We start from the raw sequence: 20,119 nt of genomic DNA on the forward strand, positions 1-20,119 counted from the left end.
GCCAGCCTGCTATCAAATCCTGCTACCCTACTAGTTAGCTCAGAGACTTGGGACAAATTGCTTAATCCCTCTGTCTGTCAATTTCTTCACATATTCAATGGGACGAATAAAAAAATGCATGCTTCATAGGCTTTATGTGATGATAAATGAGGTAATCCCTTTAAAGCTCTGAGAGAGTGCCTGCCCCTTCAATAAAAGCTAAAACATGCTATTGTGATTATTTTTTCTATGCATATTTTATGTTGTTGGCAGCTGCAAAATAATTTGTCTCCTCACAGTATCTTTTAAAACAATTATTTTCTGATGGCATTTTAAAATCTTTGTAGAAATACTTTTAAATGGCTGCATCATGTTTCATTTTGTGGCTATACCATAATTTTAAATCCATTTTCTTATTGTTGGTCAGAAATTTGCCAGATTTTCACTACCATGGTTAATCCTATGATGAACTTATTAATAAAAGTTTTTTTTTTTTTTTTTTTGTAGCAGATAGTTTCTTTAAGATACATTCTCAGAAAAGTAATTACAGGATCAAAAGTAGTAAATATTTTTAAGGCTGTAGATACAGAATGCATAACTACCTTTAGTTTGTGTAAACTTTCTCCAAACTCTACGAGATGACTTATTACACTTGCACCCAAACCAGCAATGAATCTCTTAACGTTTTTAAAAATCTTGTAATTTCACACATAACATGTTATTAACATCCAACGTTTTTCAAATGTTCATAAACTTTTGTATTCCCTCTATTAGGATCAGCTTGTTCACATACTTGTTCATCTAATGGGCTTTAACGAAGTTCCTATCATTTGCATGAACTTATAATAAGAGAGGGATATTAATCCTGTTTCATATATAGGACAAATATTTTTCCAATTTGTCATTTAAAAATGATGGTGGTTCTACCTTTAAAAAAAATAAAAATAATTCTTTTTATACACTCTATACAGATTTATTAGAGCACACACCATGTGCTAGATCATGTGCACACGGAGGTCCGTGATGAGTCCAACCTGCAGGGTCTTTGCCTTCCTGGTGCTTCTTCCTAAAGGAAAGTTTACTTTGGCAAATTTGGTGCTTTTTACCACTGCATTGTATTCCAGTGATTTAGTTAATAAATATTGACCTTCATTTATATTTTTTCAAGGTTTTTTAAAATTTGATTCCAGAATATTTTTTGGCATATGCCATGGGAGAAGAACCTAAATTCATATTTTATTTGTTACACCAACACCATTTACTGAATAATCTTTTTCCTTTGCCCTGTTATGTTATGCCACCTTTGTCATATATATATAATTATTTTATGATAAGATCTGTTTCTGAGCTACTTGTTCTGTTCAATTAACCTGTTTTTCAGTTTTTTCTATTACTATGATCAGGTGGATATGATTATTATAGCTTTAAAGTATATTTTAACTGTGGTAGTGCCAGTCCTCTGTTTACTCTTTTCAAAATTTTCTTAGCTACTCTCTTTTGGAGATTTTATTGGAGTTCGTTAAATCTAGGAATTAATTTATAAAGAAATGTCATGTTTTTAGTGTTCTGTCTTTTCCACTTAACTCTTCTTTTTATCTTGATATTAAATTTATATAGTTCTGTACATTTCTTGTAATGACTGGTCACACAAATTCTACATATTTGTTTTCATATTTTGTACTGTTACTAAGAATACACTATTTTTTATGTTTTCAAGCTGATTATATATTTATCTTGTATCCAGCCACTTTATTAAGCTTTCTCAATAATCCCAGTATTGTTTTGCCATATCACCTTGACTTTCCAGAAAATATGATTTTTATCTACAGATAGTGGTATACTTGTGTTATGCACTGCATGTTTGTGTCCCCCCACCCCCATCTTACATGTTGAAACTCTAACCCTCAATGGCATTAGGAAGTGGGGCCTTTGGGAGGTAATTTGATTTAGACGATGTCATGAAGGTGGAGCTCCATGATGGTACTCATGTCCTTATAAGAAGAGAAAGAGATAGAGCTTGCTTTCTCTGCTCCCCACCATGTGAGGACACATCAAAAAGGCAGATAGCTGCAAACCAGAGAGCGAGCCCTCACCAAGAACCAAATCTGCCGGTGCCTTGATGTTGGACTTCTTAGCCTCCACAACGGTAAGAAATAAGTGTTTGTTGTTTAAGCCTCCCAATCCATGGTAATTTGTTACAGCAGCCCAAACTGACTAAGCCAACTTGTTTCCCTCTCTCAAATACTTAGAGCTTAATGGTATTTTGTCTCTAATTTTATCGATTCTTAATTCCAGAACAGTGTTAACAATAAAAGAAGACAAAACATTTTTGTTTTCATTAGAAATATATACAATATATTTTAAAATCAACTTTGTTAAATATAATTTTCATAAAATAAAAACCATCCATTATACATGTAAAATCTGAAATGCTTTGGCATAACCATGATCCCAAAAAGATATAGAATATTTTCATTTCTCTGGAAAGTTCTCTTGTGCCTCTGACTAGTCAGTCTCACCATCACCCACCTAGAGTAACCACTAATCTAAGGTCTATCACAAGAGATTAGTTTTGCCTATTTAGAAATGTCATATAAATGTAGTCATACAGTATAATTCTTTTGTGTCTGGCTTCTTTGGTTAAGCATAATATTTCTGAGATTCATACATGCTATTGCATGCATCAGTAATTTATTCCTTTTTATTTCTGAGAACTCCATTGTAGGAATATACCACAATTTTTTTATCCATTCACCTATAGATATACATTTGGGTTATTTCCAGTTTTTGACAATGATGAATAAAGCTTCAATGAAATTCTGTAAATATGTTTTCATCTCTTTCAGGAAAATACCAAGCACTGGATTTGCAGGTTCATATAGTAATTGTACATTTAACTTTACAGAAATTGCCAAAATGTTCTCCAAAGTGATTAAAACATTCCTTCCAGAAAAGCATGAGAGTTCCAGTTGCTCCTCAGTCTTGGCAATATTTAGTATTGTTGGTGCTTTTTTATTGTTTTTGTTTTTTTTTTTAATTTTAAACCTCATATGGGGTGTGGACAGTTTCCTGACTGTGGTTTTACACACAATTCACGGAATCTATCCCAAACTATTTATGATTTTGATGCTACTATAAATAGTATTTTAAAATATCATTTTCCAGTGCTCATTACTAGAATATAGAAATGACTTTGTATCCTGCAATATTGCTAAATCCATTTATGAGTTCTAGTATTTTTACAGATCATTTAAGATTTTCTACATTCATGATTATGTCATCTATAAGTAAAGTTTTACTTCTTTCTTCCCTATCTGTATCCTGTTTCCTTTTTCTTGCCTATTGCCCTAGCTAGCACCTCCTATATGATGTTGAATAGAAATAATGAAAGTTGATATCATTGGCTTGTTCTTAATATGAGTGGTAAAAGGATTCAGTCTTTCACTATTAAGATGTTATCTTCAGGTTATCTATAGATCTCTTTCATCAGGCTGGGGATATTTACTGCTCTTCATAGTTTGCTGAAAGAGTTTATCATAAATGGATGTTGAATTCTGTCAATTTTTTTCTGGATCTATTATGCCGATCATATGCTTTTCTCATTTATTCCATGAATAAGCCAAAATTAATTGTTTGATTATTTTTTTTTTAGTATTAAACCAACCTTACCTTCCAGGGATAAATTTCCCTTGGTGATGATATTATCTTATTTTTATATATTCCTAGATTCAATTTACTAATACCTTATTTAGAAATTTTACCTCTATCTTAATGAGGGACATTAGTCTATAGCTTTCTTTTTCTTTCTTTGTGTTTTGACTTTTGGTTTTGGGTTTGGGGGGAGTTTTTGTTATTTGTTTGTTTTGGTAATGTTTTTATTCAGTTTTGACATCAGGATTTTGCTGGCCTCATAAAATGAATTTGAAAACGCTCCTTCCGCCTTTGTTTTCTGAAAGAATTTTGTAAGATTATTTTTTCCTCAAGTTTTTTATAGAATTTAAAATTGAAGTCATGTGGGCCTGGCGTTTTCCTTGTACAATAGCATTTATTTAAGAACTTAATTTCTTTACTAGATATGGTAGTATCAGATCTTCTGCTTCTTTTTGTATCAGTTTATATACTCTGTGCTTTTTAAGGAATTTGTACATTTAATCTAATTTCTGAATGTCTTCGCACACTGTCATTCATAATATTTCCTTAGTATCCCTTTGATGTCTGTAGGATTTTTGTTGATATCCCTTTTTATTCCTGGTATTGGTAGTTTTCATTTTCTCGTTTTTTATTGATCAGTTTAGTTAGAGATATCTATTTATTTATTTATTTATTTATTTAGCTTAAAAATAATTTTGGTGCTATTGACTTTATATTTTTAAAATTTTTTTGAAATTTCTTCTTTGACTCATTGATTATTTAGAAACGTTTTAATTGCCAAATATTTAGGGACTCTCCAGATTCCTTTAAGTAGCGTTTATTTAGGTAAAATTTACATATGGTCAAATCTAATCTTTTAGGTTTACAGTTCTATGAGTTTTGACTAATATATACTGCGATGTGACTAGCACTACAACCAAGGTATAGAACCTTTCCATTACCAGCCTAATTTGGGAAAAAAGAAGGCTTAAAGTCTCCCAAGCAATAAGAACAGCATGTGCAGATGCTCAGAATCTCCTAAGACCTTGCATGCTTGAACTGTAAGTACCTTAAAGTAGCATAAATAAAAATACAGTGAGCTGGAGCTGAAAAGATTGCTAGAGACTGGCTTATGATGGGATATATTTCAAACTAAGCAATGTGGAGCTTCTTCCCAGGTTTTCTAAGCAAGCATGAGATGCTGTGGTCCCTGATTTTAAAAGGTCTCTCTGAATGCAATGTGGAAGTTAGATTGGTGAGGATGAGAATGGAGACAGGGATGCAAAACAGGAAGCTTTTACAGTAGTCCTGGGGAGGACTAAGAGATTGTGAGGGCCTAAACTATCAGTCACAATCGGACAGGGAACAGAAGATCCTCATGAGGTGTAATTGCCAAATGCTGCAGCTTCTTTTAGCCTTAGTTCTGTTTGGCTTCTCTCTGCCACTTTGACACTCTTGACTTAGTCTTCCTTTTTGAAAACTTGCTTCCTTTAGTTTTAACACATCAAACTCTTCTTCTCTTTAATATCTTGCCTTTCCTCAGTCCCCTTCAATGAATCCTCTTTGGCTGCTCACTCCCTAAAAGTGGGTTCCACTGTACACTCTCTTCCTTTATCACCTTCGACTCCCTCTAGGAGAGATCTCATTCATCCTCATGGCTTTAGCTAATATGGTTGTGATAATCAAAAAGCATAGACTTTCCTGAAAGTTTTGTTACTACCTGCTGTATGACCTCAGGCAAAGTTATCTTACTTCTCTGAAACTCAATTTCTTCAGTTGAAAACGGGTATGATAATGTTGTATTTACTACAGTGGACTGTTGGGAATGACTTAATGAAATATGTACCGAGCAAAATCTTTGCCATGCAGAAGGCGCCAACAAATTCCCTTAGTTATTATTTCAAGTGTGACTTCTCCAAATGGATGTCCCACAGGCATCTTTGGTAAATCCTACAATATTATCTGCCCAGCATCTTTGTCCAAGGAATTCTCCCTTCTCTTGATCTACCTGGTTACTATAGGAGCTGCAATGTTAGTTTGTGACCCCAGTTTCCTAACCACGTCTCATTTGACATTTAATGGGTACATGGTCAAAGCTAGACCAATCAAGACCTTTCCCAAATATTTTGAAATTGGAACTGAAAAGAAGAGAGTTCAGTCTCTCCCCCAGTGACTGACTCTGATAGAAATAGAGAAAGAAGGGATGAGGATCTGCAGAGAGCAAAGACTAGAGACAGGAGAGAGTCTGGATGGTATTTGTGTCCCTTAATCTAAGCCAACAGCCTACTTCTTCTCAGATTCCTTAAGGTGTCCCAGGATTCCTGTGAGTTCCTCATTTTGCTTAAGATAACCAGCGAAGGACTCCGCTACCTGTGATGGGAGAAAAAAGTCCTAATAGTGCACCTCAAACTCACTATGTCAATAATTGAACTTACTGTTCCACAACCCCACACTCCTCTGATTCCCAATCTCTGTTCATGCTGCCACATCCCCTATACCATACAATTTTGACTGAATCAGCTCTCCAACACACATTCAATTGATTATGAATGTCTCTCAGATTTACTTCATAAGTTACCTATCATATCTCTCTTCCCCGTCCCCCTGCTGCTGCCTTAATTCATGCTCTTCTTGTCTCTCACTGAGACTATTTTGTTACCTGCAAACTGGTGTTTCCGTGGCTGAATTGTCCTCCTCCCCCTCTTCTACCACAGTTTCCAGACTTATCTTTGTAAACACGGATCTAGTCACTCCTCCCCAGTCCCTCAAAGTATGGTCTGCCAATGACCTGCACCAGAATGGCTGTTAAAAATGCTAATTCCTGGGCCTAATTCTGGCAAGACCTACTGGATCAGGGGAAGGGGTCTTCCAACAAGAAACCAATATACTTTTATAAGCATCCTAGGTGATTCTCAACACTATGAAACTTGGGGAAAGAGTGATCGACTCAATAAAAGCCGAATGCTTTAGTTTGCACTCTAACTTTCCCAGTCATATTTTTAAATATCATCCAAACACCTTATGCTCTAGGCATATGGCACACCCACTATCCATAAAGAAATCATTTTTTTTATGTCTTCTAGGTCTTTGCCCTTGATTTTGCTCCACTTGTCTGAAATGCTGTTCTCTCCCTCACGCAGCTATTAAACATGGCTTCTTAATTACATTCTTTGCTCGTGGTTATATCTTTTATTGAACTATTCTGTATTCGACTTATTTATATGTCTCTCTTCCCATGAGGTTTTGAACTCAAAAAGTTCAAAGCTAGGACTGTGTCTTCAACTCTGTAGCTTCAGTATCTATTGCATTATCTGGGAAACAATAGACAATCAATGAAAATGTGTTAAAGGAATCTGAGTTTTCCAGATAATTGTCCTTTTTTTACTCTTTATTTTTCTGTTGTTACTACAGGCCAAGTGAGGCAGAAAAGAATAGAATGTAGAAGTAGGCTTCTGTGATACAAGGAACTACCTTGCATGGCTCTAAGTAGCCCTCTCTGAGCCTAAGGCACCTCCAAACTGGAGAGTTCCTCATTCTAGGTGGGCTGTAGTGACCACCCAAGTTCAGTGCATGACTATGAACTATCAGGAAGCAATAGTATCCACTTGCCCATTAGGATTCATATTTGGAGCATAACGAAAACACTGCCTTTACAATGGTTTGGTAGAAAATCTCAGCGATGTTAATTTCATGACTATTGGTTTCTTTGAGTTGTGCCAGGCAAATCTAGATATGCTGTTTATTAATATTGGCTTGGTGAAACAGAAGAAAATTAAAAGAAAAAATTATATAAGTAATATCAAGGACGAATTAAAAATAATGTAGACAGAGAATGGGAAAGGGACCTCAAATCTTGATTTGTAAATTAAAAGTGTACTGGGATGGCTCCAACATTCTTCAGATTTAGTAAAGACATGATTGTTGTCAAATATAAATATCTCCACAATTAATAGAGAAAATTCATACTTTTGTCATTAGTTAAATGAACTACTTCAGGAAACTATACATTTTTATTTATTCAAGCTGAAAATAGTAAAACTATTTTTACTTCTAATATATAATAAAAATAAATGAATTTGCATCTTGCTAATTTGGGTATTGTAATAAATTTGATTAAATTATTTACATCTGGAGTATTTCTGACAATAGCTCATTAAATTAATATTGCAAACATTTCAAAGGTATTAATTATATGACTTGAAAAAGTAAACTGCTTGACATATTTAAAAGGCAACCTGTTAATACTTAATATGGTAGTTATAAGTATTTCCTATATAATCCTTTAAATAGACATCCAGAGATCTTATACTAAACTAATTAACATTAGTTAAAGGTCATGTAATTGCTTTCCCTTTGTGAATTCTACAATTACTTATTTTCATTAAAACTCACTTTCTCTTAATATGTTTAAATTTTTAAGAATTTAGTAGGCAAAATTCTAGAGGCAATTTTATACAGTATGTCAGATCTGCCCAAATCTTAGAGTATATTTCAATATGTCTAATTATTATACTTTTCTGTATTCATGTAGGTATATATAAAACTCCAGATGTGTATTGTATGTGTGTGCTTATCTACATCATACATGTTACTTGGAGTTTACAAAATTAAACACATGCTGTTTTAAAGCTATTATTATTCTGTGTACGTCTAACGAAGCACTCTTTTCAGGGTATAGGAGGATGAAAATATATTTCTCCAGCCCCTTTCAAATTTTCACTTGAATAATAAGAGAGAAAGAAAGTCATGCTTGTTCTACAGTGATCAGAAGCCACAAGCAAAGTGGATTCTTCGGGCCAGGGACTGATGACTAGTTTCAATGAAGACAATATCTATTCCCTAAAGGCTGCCAACCTCTCACAGTTTTGGCAGTTTATAGGCAGAGTAGGGACCTTATACTACTGTGTCTGTTCCAATAAAACACATTAGGGCTTGTTTCTCTCATGCTTCTACAGCTTTCCTTACTTACCTCCCAAGCTTTTCCTTAGAGTCACCCTCAGTATTTGAGGGGAGTGAACGTATACCTTCATGAACTTGGCAGTTTAATCCAAAGTCCCCCTCAAGACCAAAATTTCTTGTCATCTTAATTTTCAACTTCAAAATGCAAACAAATTTTACATTATACCCTGTAACCCCAGCACCGCCACCAAAAAGCCATATCCATTTTCTAAATCAGTTTTTCCCAGAATCTGACATTCTGCCAGAATGCAATAAATATTTGTTGAATGACTAAGTAATATATCCAAGTTGATGTTAATAGGGAAAAAAGTATATCTTTGAGTAAAATCCATGCCTTAGGAATATGCTCCATGATTACTCTGTGGTGTCAAGCGTCCAATGCACATATCCCAGCTTGAGAAACATGGTGATATAATGGCCTCACAACTGATTGTTTACCAGGATAACTTCCAGAAAATACTTCTAAATACAGTTAATGCTGCTGAGTCATCGTGCCAAATACAACTCTTGGGCTACAGGAATTACAAGTTAACTTTAATCTTCATTTCCTTATTCAGTTAGCCATGAGATAACGAAATCACTATTCAAGCAATCAAATCCAAACTTTCCATTGCCCAGGTGGTTAGTGCCTCTCTTCTTTCTGCAGATTGTGTCAGCTCTTTCTCTGACCAGTCTCTGCGGAGCAGAAAGCAGAAGCAATCAATCATCTCCATAACTTAGGTAAGAACAGAAAGTGTTGGGAAATAATAATGCAGATCATTTGGCCAGAGAAGGAGTCTGAAGGGGAGAATAGAAAATCTTTTCTTTATGAGCTTGCCTGGAAGGTACAAAAATTCACTCCTTTTTTTCATGAAAAGTCACAACTGTGACAGGTAATTTGAGCAACTGCTCTGTGCCAGGCAGTAGGCCAAGCATCTTATTCAACCTCACTGTTGAATCAGCTGAGTATTTCACAATCTCTCTTTTTTTTTTTTAATTGGAGTATAGTGGCTTTACAATGCTGTGTTAGTTTCTGCTGTTCAACGAAGTGAATCAGCTACATGTATACATTTATCCCCTCCCTCTTGGACCTCCCTCCCCGCCCCCATTGGTGAAGAAACTAGTGAAAAGTTAATAAATGTATTTCTCCCCATGCCCACCAGAAACCTATTGGTACTGGGAATATAACCAGGATTTGACGAGCATGGAGAACACTGCAGAGGAGCAATAAGTAAACAAGCAAATGCAATATGTTTGCTCCACAATTACATAAGGGTTAGACATGATTTTGGAGGGTAGTAGGGAAAACCCAGAATATCGTTATTGGACAGGAAACGTTTCTCCATATATTTAGGACTTCAGTAAAAATCTAAACTTTTTTTCTGAAACATATATTATTAGAGTGCACTGTAGGCATAATCAAAATATAAACTATCCATAGTATATTCCTTCTCTTTCCCTCTTTCTCGTTCCTGCACTCCTGAACTAGCCTCAGCTCCCAATTCTCTCTTTAATTGTTCAGATAACTCAGATTTAAAGTCTTGGAGGGATCTTGAACTCAATGCTCACTTTCTCTTACTCTTCCTCCCTCCAGCCTCATACAGTTATTAAATCATCCATGTTATTCTTAGCAATGACTTCCCTCCACCTCTTTCCTTTCTTTCTGTCTCCCTTGTCTCTGAGAGTCTCATTGGTTACTATATCAACCACTTAAGACTTAAAATTTAATCATGGTCTCTCTCACCCGAAAGCATTTTACACGTACATATTGTATTAATCCTCCTAAAGTGCATCTTCGTCACACTCACAAATCTCTCATGACTCACTCTGTCACTTAAGGTCCTCACAAAGCTTGCCTGATCCTGACCTCTTATATTCCAACCAAACTCTACTACTCACAGCTCCAGTACACCCCCTGCTCTAACCACCTCAATACCCTTGCTTTTGCTCATCCAACTGCCAAATGATTTCTTTTATGCTTTTCCCTCTCCAAATCCCGGACTGTTTCCCAAATACCTCATTTTTTGCATCGTTCTACTGTGGATCTCGCACAGTGTCTACCACATAGTAGATGTGAAACTGATCGCTACAGCCCTTTCTTTCTGTAACTGCAGTCATGGCACCCCCTTCAATGTGGCTTTACAGTGTTTCTCCCCCGTAGCATGGACTCCGGTTCCAGCCAACACAGTCCTCCCCAGATCAAGCTAGCCTAGAAGGCAGCAGTCTTCGTGTCCACTACTATGTCTCTTCTCCCTTCAGGTGCAAAGCATAGATAACCCAGAAGACAAATGAGAAAAGGCCAAACAAGTAGTCTTCTATCATCTCCTTTTTTCTTTTTTTACAGGCAAACCTTGTTTTATTGTGCTTTGCCTTATCACGCTTTGCAGATGTGTTTTTTTACAAACTGATGGTTTGTGGCAACCCTGCATTGTCAGATGATGGTTAACACTTTTTAGCAATAAAGTATCTTTTTAATTTTATTGAAGTATAGTTGATTTACAATGTCATGTTAGTTTAAGGTGTACAGCACAGTGATTCAGATATATAGATATAGATATAGATATAGATATAGATATAGATATAGATATAGATATATTCTTTCTCAGATTCTTTTCCCTTATAGGTTATTACAAAATATTGAGTAGAGTTCCCTGCACTATACAGTAGGTCCTTGTTGGTTATCTATCTTATATATAATAGTGTGTATATGTTAATTCCAACCTCCTAATTTATCCTTCCCCTTTCCTTTCCCGTTTGGTAACCATAAATTTGTTTTCTATGTCTGTGGGTCTATTTCTGTTTTGTAAATAAGTTCATTTGTGTGTGTGTATATATATATTTATTTATTTATATATTTATTTATTTTTTCTCCCTCTAGCCCATAGCGAGCTTCATGGAGATCTTGATATTCTCCTGTCCTTAAGTCTTTTTAAAATGAGAGCAGAGATTCAAGAGGGAAGAACTGCAGAGGTGAAGAGCAGAGAGCTGTGTTCTTGGAGAAATATCAGTGAGGACACTTGCAGGTATGAGCCCAATAGGATTTTGAACCCAGTGTGTTGTTTATAAAACAATGAGCTTTGTTCTGAATCATGCTATAGTTACATGAGTTGAGCAGTAGAAACCAGAGTGCAGTTTCCCCAAAGATGGTTTGTAGGAATGAAGGCTACTCATAATGTTTATACAAAAGTAAAAGCATGAGTAAGATCTATATCTCCATAACTATGTGTCTTATAAATCTGGAAATACAGACTCAGACACATGAATATAATACTGAATATTTACAAGTTCCTGTTGAGGATGTGAATACGGATGAACTTCCTTAGGAAATACTATAAAAGGATATAAGGTTAGAGTCAAAAAAAAAAAAAAAAAAAGAACCCGATGTTGTTCCTGGAATAGCAGATCACAGAGGCTAATCTGGGAAACAGATCCTGAGGGCATTTAACAAAGTCAGATAAGCACTAAGATTACATTGGCCCAGTCACGTAATAATGATTTTTTATTCTTTTGCAAATGTGAACCATTTCAAGAGTTCATTTCCCTTTTTTCATGATTCATTGGTGTGGGGGGGGGGGCGGGAAACAATATCTGTCTTAAGCAAGAGAAAGCCCAGTTCATTAGAACTTGATGAAAATGAAGTCCTGAAAATCCACAGGTTGATGTTCTTGGTTCCACAAGCCTCACAGAGCATTTGTTTCTTGAAACAAAGAGAATTAAGACTTGGATTGATTTATTCTGTCAATAAATATTTATTGATGGTCTACTGTGTGTCTCACATGTGGTAGGAAAAAACAGCATTAAAAAAGAGACATGTCTTCTGTTTTTCTAGAACTTTAAGTCTAGCAATGAAGAAAGCTGTTAAATAAATGAAAAGAAACACTGTTAAAAATAAAATCGTGATAAGTGCTATAAAGGGAAAGAACAAAGTATGATGAGAGCATATTATCGCCAGATCAGATCTAGCCAGGGAAGTTTCCCCATGGAAATTACATTTCAGCTGTAGCTTGGAAGATGAGAAGTAAGTCAGGTGAAGGGTAAGAGAGGTCAGGGAAATTAATCATGGTGTAAGTCAAGAGAATATGTACAAAGGCCCTGTGGTGGAAGGGCCTTTGAGGCATTAATAGAAGGCCGGTGGCTGAAGTGTTTTAAGGGCAAAGAAGGGTCGGATGAGACAGGTTGGCAAAGCCTGGGAAGGTCATAAGAGAGATCTTGAATTTTATCCTAATATCAATAGGAAATCAGCTAACAGGTGAACATTTAGGTGATTTCTTCTTTTTTTCTATTTTATATAAACCCATATAGAGATCTTCTGTGCTCACCTACTTTCCTGTGTTGAATTATTTTTTGGATACATTGCGAAGAATAGGCTTTCTGATTTCGGTGGTAGAAATATCTTCATTTCTTACATTATATTTTAATATATTTTATATATACATATTTCTTCGGGGGAGGACTGTCCCGTGTGTGCCTGGAATCTCTGGGCTCTGTGGTCTTAAGGTCTTAAGCAAAACTTTCATTTTAACGTTCTATTACACACTTTCAGTATTCTTAGTTAGTGTTGTATAAAGAAGACTCTGGAAAGTCCAGAAGGAACAGTTCAGGCTTTTGGGTATTTTTTACACAAGAATAAAATAAGATAAAGTGAAAATCCTTGGCAAACTGTAAAACACATAAAATCATAAGATGCTCTTATTTGGTTTTTATTTATTATAAATACTCATTACATCGAAAAGATCCCTTCTCAAAACATAATATAGGAATATGTAACCATACTTAAGCCAGGTTCAGTTTATTTGGGGCTTTTTTGTATTTAGTCTCTAGTCAAGATTTCATGGTTTTAAACTTGGCAGGAAAAGTGAAAAGCAAAAAAAAAAAAAAAAAAGCTAATTTCACTTAAAATATTTTCCATAATTCTCCTCCTTCCATCTCTCTCCCAATTTTTGTTTCTATGGAAAAACTCCAGGGAAAATGTCTCAAGTAATTATTTTAAAAGACAGAGAGGAAGCTAAATGGAGTGAAACCTCTCTTTTGAAATGCAGTAAATAACCAAATGGACATAATTCACCTCTGAAATCCTACCTATTAATTATAAAGACTGAGAGCTAATACCTCTCCTCATTGGAAAACAAAACAATGATGATAACTTAGTCAACGGACAGGAAAATATACAAAACTTTAAGGAAAAGATTTACTTAAGGAGAGGCAGGAGATGAGATATAAAAATAGGAATTTTTATTGAAGGGAAAGGGAAAAAAATGTGCAAGAAAATTTTACAGAGAAGGGAATTTCTTTTCAATAGGAAGAAGGAGAAAAAATAATGTTTCATTTGTTTTACACGTTAGTGGTAAATTCTTCTTATAAAGGAAAGGAAAAAACTTAAGAGTAAATATAACTACATCCATATAGCCCACAGTGAACATAAAATGACACCTCTGTCTTCGGAACTGTTAAGAGGATGTTTAATTGTTTTGCACAGCAATTATACGCATCCATGTTTCCATTCAATGTGGGATCTCTTTCTAGCTCAGGCCTAGACTGGAAGGATAAGAAAATAGAGGTCATGGAAGTTAACAACTTGGTCAAGTTCACACTGCTAAGTATAATAAGGCAGAGTTGAGATTCAAATCCAGAATAATCTGAATCCAAACTTGGTCTCTTTTAACAGCATCAACTTGACTTTTTGCATAAGAAAAAATTAATAATGGAGGTCCTAGGGCAGAAGGATATTTTGTTGCACAGAATATCATAACATAACTGTATAGAGCAAGGACAGTGTGAGCTACCCTTCCTGTTGGACCCTCTAGAAAGCAGATACTGAGATGAGTTGTGTGTGCAGATGGTTTATTAATGAGTATAACACCTTCAAAGGAAACAGGAGGAGGTAGGATTGGGCGGGGGGGCTGTCAGACCATGACACACACATGACAAAAGCTGTGCCAGCCCATCAGGGATCTCTGGAGCAACGATTGTCCAAAGCTAAGCCCTTGTACCACCTTGCAGCATCACTTTGCTCCATCACTGGCTGGGGGGCATGCCGAGAACTTGACCTCTGTTCAAAAGCTGAGGCACATGCCAAGGGAGCCAAATGCTGGAGACTGTCAGGTCCTGCACTCCTCGTGTCTGGGTGGCAGACCATTTGGAAGGGAGATTTGAGCAGCACACCTCAGCGTCTACACAGATACTCAGAAGAGCAGCAGAGCTTGGAAGACTCGGGAAGAGAAAGCAGAGATCATTCTTCTGATCATCACCTACGTTTCCTGAATCACAGCAGTTTGGATCCAAGAAAAAGATTACAAAAACAACGTTTTTCTTTTCTTTTTTTAAAGCTATCTGCGATCCTACTTACTCCTCAAGAAATCTATCCCTCGGAAGATCTTCCCAAATAAATTTAAGAATATCCAGTGGGTGTCTTACATGGACCCTAATAACATTCTGTTGACTGCCATGGGGGAACCTACTGTTTGTTTGGAATTTTTTTAACTCTCGGTCCAGATCCCAGAGAAAATGTGTCGAATTACACCTAAGAGGAGCAGCTATGCCACTGTTACCCATTGACAGTATCACTGTCCAGACACTGTCCCACAGGAAGTACTAATGATGATGCCACGTTGCCCAGGACCAAGGATTCTGATCTCTAGGCAGGGGTTCTGATGCCTTATATGCAGGAATAGAATGCACTGAAACCAGCCCTTTACCATCATCCGTATCACCATTGCAGCTGTTGTCAACACTGCTTACATTCTGTCCCTGTGTCACCAGTGCCACCAGGACTCAATGTCTCATGGAGGCTGTAGAATGACAGCTTTTTGAGGTTTTGCTTCCTTTTTCATTGCAGCTCCCTGCTCTCAGGCTGAGGATGACTGAGCTGATTGATAATTAAGTGACAAATGCAAACACACTCTCTTCTGACAATAACATTGGATTTGACCAAACTCTGTACTCATATTCACTCTTACCTTAGGAAGAATATTTTCTTGGTAGGAAAACAGTTATGTTGTCCATGCCTAATGTTCCAGACTTACAAAGATATTCTTACATGCCAGGATGCAAGCTGAGATACCCGGTACATTTGCTTAAGAGTTTCCTCCAGTTCCTGAAGAATGAAAATTGCTATCAGAAAGGAACTGAATAGCTGATAATGGTTATAGCATAATCTCAGTAAGAAACTGAATACAACTATCACCTACAGTGTAAACAGAGTTATTCTCAATGAATCCTTTTACCGTCTTTATAAAAAGTCAAAAAACTGTTCCAGACAGAATGGCAGGCTCCACAAAGTCATGACTGCTGCAAGTCTGTTGACCATACTGGGCAGAATCGTGTATAACACTCCTCATCAATAGTCTTGAACTTCTATTTGACTTTTCTGTGTGTTACACTAATACCAACCTGGAATGCTTTCAGCCCAGCTACTTGCATTTGAGAAAATCAGAATAATGCTTAATACTTTGGAACCAAAGCTGAAAGTTCAGGTGCATTTGAATCATTTGTGAAAATATTTTCTTGCTGGAAACCTAAATGCTTCTCACATATCTTTATTTGGGCTGTTACTTTATAAGACAACGTTAGGAGGGGAAAGACTAGAAGGGGCAATATTGCATCAGTACTTTTAGGAAAGTACTAAAGAAAAAAAAAAATCAGAATTCAAGACTTCAGTCCCATTTCCTGTCATACAGTCAGCAAATGGGGATTTTTCATTTTCTTTGGGATAAAATGAAAACTGAGAAAAGTTGCATTTCAGTTGTTTCTCCAGCTAGCTCAGAAACATTATTTTTTAAAGAAAAAGAGTATAAAAGGGAGACTTTTTTAAACCAATTATTTTCATGCTACAGAAAAAAAATACATCTGTAGGCATAGAGCACACAACTACATTCATCTCCTCTTCTGGTTATAATAGTGACGTGTTCTTCCTGTTTATCCTTCTCGAGGATATCAACTTCTCAACATTTCAGTTCCTGGAACTCTTTGATCTCTATATCCTCCCTCTAGCTTTTCTCCATCACTGAACTTAACAGTAAGGACCCATTTAGGGTCCACACAAGACGCCTAGGGTCCAAACTGAGACTAGCAGGGCAAGAATCTTACTGCCTGTTTGAATTTGAAGTTCTTTCCACGTAAAACTCATCTTGAAAGAGAAGAGATAGACGATCCAAAATTGAAGAATTAAATAAGCTGAAAACCAAAAGAAAAGTAAAAAAAGCCCTTTCACAGACACAGCCAAAATCTCTATCCAGACTAGAGTGCAAACGTCTAAGGCCATTGACACCTAATTCCCTGCACTCGACAGGGTGAAGGAGAGGAGTTCATTATTTTGGTGCTAATGGCATTTAACATTCTTTGGTTACAGTGACTCCTGCTGAATGTAGAAAAAGCCTTGAAACTCCAGTGACATCCACTATCATTTAAATGCAGGGCCAGTTGACTGAAGGATCATACGCAGTTCAGGACTTGCACTTAATTCAAAAAACAGTTAATGCCACAAGTATTTATTCAATTCCCACCATTAAAAAGCTGAGTGTAACTGAGACTTTTAGTTAAGCCAAGCACAGTCGAGGTAAAAGAACTAAGATCAGCAAAGGGAAAGGTTCATAATAGAATCAAAACTGTAACAGATTCAGTTTGACCAGAGTGCCAGTGGGGGAGGGGAGGGGGCGGGGAGGATATAAAGGAGAAGTAGAAAAGATGAAAAGGAAATAAGTTAGATCCAAATCCAGGGGAACTTTCAATGGCGGATTAGAAAATTTATTATTTCATTAGGAAATAGGAAACAGAGATTCTTAAACGAGAAAAACATATGATTAAAACTGTGTTTTAGGTAAATTAAACTGATAGTATCTGTAGGTTGGACAATGGGAAAGAGACCTGCTAGAGGCAGAGACATCTACCAGCTGTCAGATTGGCCTGATTTTCCTGGACCAGAACGAAGACTAGAGATGTGAGGCTGAGGGGGGAGGACTCAGGGAGGTAGAATTGACATACTTGGGAGCTAAGTGACATGAAAGACCAGGAGAAAGAAGCAAAAGCTGTCTCAGGTTTTAGACCTAAATTTCTGAGATGGGGGCTATTCACAGAACAATGTATGTCTTGAAGAATCCAATTACTCCACGTGGCTATTTAGAAGACATGCTGCTGATAGAGGAGTTAAAGAGAAAGTGAAGCTATTTAGTAACATGTAGAGAGGAAGTACCAAGGCACTTTTATCTTCAAGTCATTTTTAAACTAGTGACTGAAAAATAAAAGTACTGAGTTCTTTTTCTGTAAAAGGATCTATGCCATTACTACTAATATATACCTGGGGCTATCCTTTCTCAGGTATATATTTAAACATTTTTTGTGGTCTCAAATATGGACTATTAACAAAATAGAGTTTGTTTCCTCAAGGTAGATATTTTCTGGGCCTCTTAGTCATTTTTTGGAAAAACATTTATCAAAGGCTTACAATTTACTTGGCCCAGGTTATAGAGATCAAAAAATACAGTATCTATCCTCAGGGAGGGTATATTATATTCTTTTATTTATTTGTTTGTTTATTTAAATTGAAGAATAGTTGATGTGAGATGTTGTGTTAGTTTCTGGTGTACAGCAAAGTGATTCAATTTTATATATATATATATATTATATATATATAATTTTTCAGATTCTTTTCCCTTATAGGTTTTTACAAAATATCAAGTATAGTTTCCTATATTATTTATATTTTTATAATGATAACAGGCAAAAGTTACAGTGGGACCTCCCATTTCTGTAAGATGGTAGACAAACTTATGTGAAAAATCTTCTACACCACAGTCTCCTAGAGAATCTAGATTTAAAATAAGAAAAGATTGATGCATAGCTAAGCTCTCCCAAAAGAAAAGGAAATATGTAAATGTCAGAGTCAAAGAGCTGTAAGTGCAGGACTTTACAGTTTATACTGAGCAGCCCTAAGGAGTGGTATGGGAGGGAATGGTTAGACAAGCTAGTACCTGGATTGAATTGTAATCCTTGCATAGGGCAGGAGATTAGCGTTTGGAACTGAAACCTTGCTTAAAAGCCTTCATGGAGATGTACCCTTAATGTAAAGAGGATCTAGGAAGGAAAACAGTGGCTCAGCTGCCCAGGGAGCTGACATGCAAGCTCAGCTTGGCTTGTACTTTGGGTGAAAACAAGTCTTAAATGAGAAGTCAGCTCCCTGAGCCTTCACTTTTTAGAATGGAAGCCCACATGGTATCAGAGAATCCCCAAGCTAGAAGCAAACGTAAATATTCGTCCTCAGCTAGCCGTGCTGTTAAGTGCCTGGCAGAATCCAATGCAAAAGCACCCACGGAGACACTGTAATGGGTAATGACAATGCTTCACCCAGATCCCCTGGACCCATTTTTTACTGTTTCTTGGGCGGGGGACTCCCTCTTTGGTGTGCTTTTGCATCCAGCACCTACTGGGTCTCCTTTTTCAGAGAATGCCCTCCAAGACACAACCACCGCCCCATGCTTTTCTCAGCTCCTCGCCTCAGCTGGAACAAGTCCGTGGCACGACCAACTCCAGAGTCCCTTGCAGGATCAGGCTGAGATCACTTTCTGTGGGACTTTGCCTGAGATCATGCCTTTGTTCGGAGTCCTCCTCTTCGCTGTCCTGTTTGTCCGCCACTGCCTTGCCTGTTTCCTGGAACACTTCCTTAAGAAGCACGGCCACTGAATCCTCATCTCAAGTGTCTGGTTTGAAGGAACATGACCCAACCCACTCCCATGGAATTCTGTTGAGATACTAAACAAGCACCTCTAAAGACAAGCTCTCCAGAAAAAAATGACAAAACATATGGGGAAAAATCCATCTGAGACAGTCTGCAAAAGCAATAGCAGAAGTATTAGTGCTACTAAGGACTAATAACAGAAAAAACAACTTGACAGAATATATAAATTATCCAGGATACAGATGGCGAGAACTAAAAGTGGAAAAGATGACAGAGTCTAAGAGATACAGGGGAAGGATGAGAATGTTTGCCATAGAGCAGCAGCAGTTCCTCGGAGGAGAGAGAGTGGTGGAAAGGCAAGATATAAAACAATATGGGCTGAGCGGGTTACAGAAGTCATGGAAGAGAGGAAACAGCGCAGTTCCTATGTAGGATGAATTAAAAAGTAAATGCACCTTAAAGAGACATTATACAATGCAAAAGCAGAGAGAACATCTTAAAAGTAACCAGAGGGGGAAGACAGATTATCAATAAATAAACAATAATTAGACTACCAGGAGCGTGTAATCCACAGCAGCAAGAGAGGCCAGAAGACAGCAACAGAATGTCTTCAAAGTGAAAAATAACTGTCAACATAAACTAAACTGAAATATCATTAAAGAAGGAGGAGAAAATAAAGACATTTCAGACAGTGACTGTGAGGTTTTATAAGTAGTAAATTTTCACTAGAGAAAAAAGTTAACCTCAGGAGGAAGTTCTGAGGTGCAAGAAATAGTGGAACAAAAAAAGAAAGAAAATAGGTAAACATTATGGACCCAGCTAAACTAGCATTGACTCTAAAGACTACCATCCATGCAACAAAAATGCTTATTTGGGGAGATGCTGGCTTAAAAGCAAGATGAA

At 36.6% G+C, this 20,119-nt stretch overlaps 1 long non-coding RNA gene across 1 annotated transcript in view; it reads left to right on the forward strand.

Annotated features, from left to right (window-relative positions):
• Positions 1-20,119, forward strand: part of LOC309609923 — a 477,943-nt gene that overhangs the window by 313,758 nt on the left and 144,066 nt on the right. The gene's annotated exons all lie outside the window — the stretch shown is intronic.

This window comes from Balaenoptera borealis, assembly GCF_965194805.1.
Source record: "Balaenoptera borealis genome assembly, chromosome: 13".
In the NCBI taxonomy this organism is placed as follows: domain Eukaryota; kingdom Metazoa; phylum Chordata; class Mammalia; order Artiodactyla; family Balaenopteridae; genus Balaenoptera; species Balaenoptera borealis.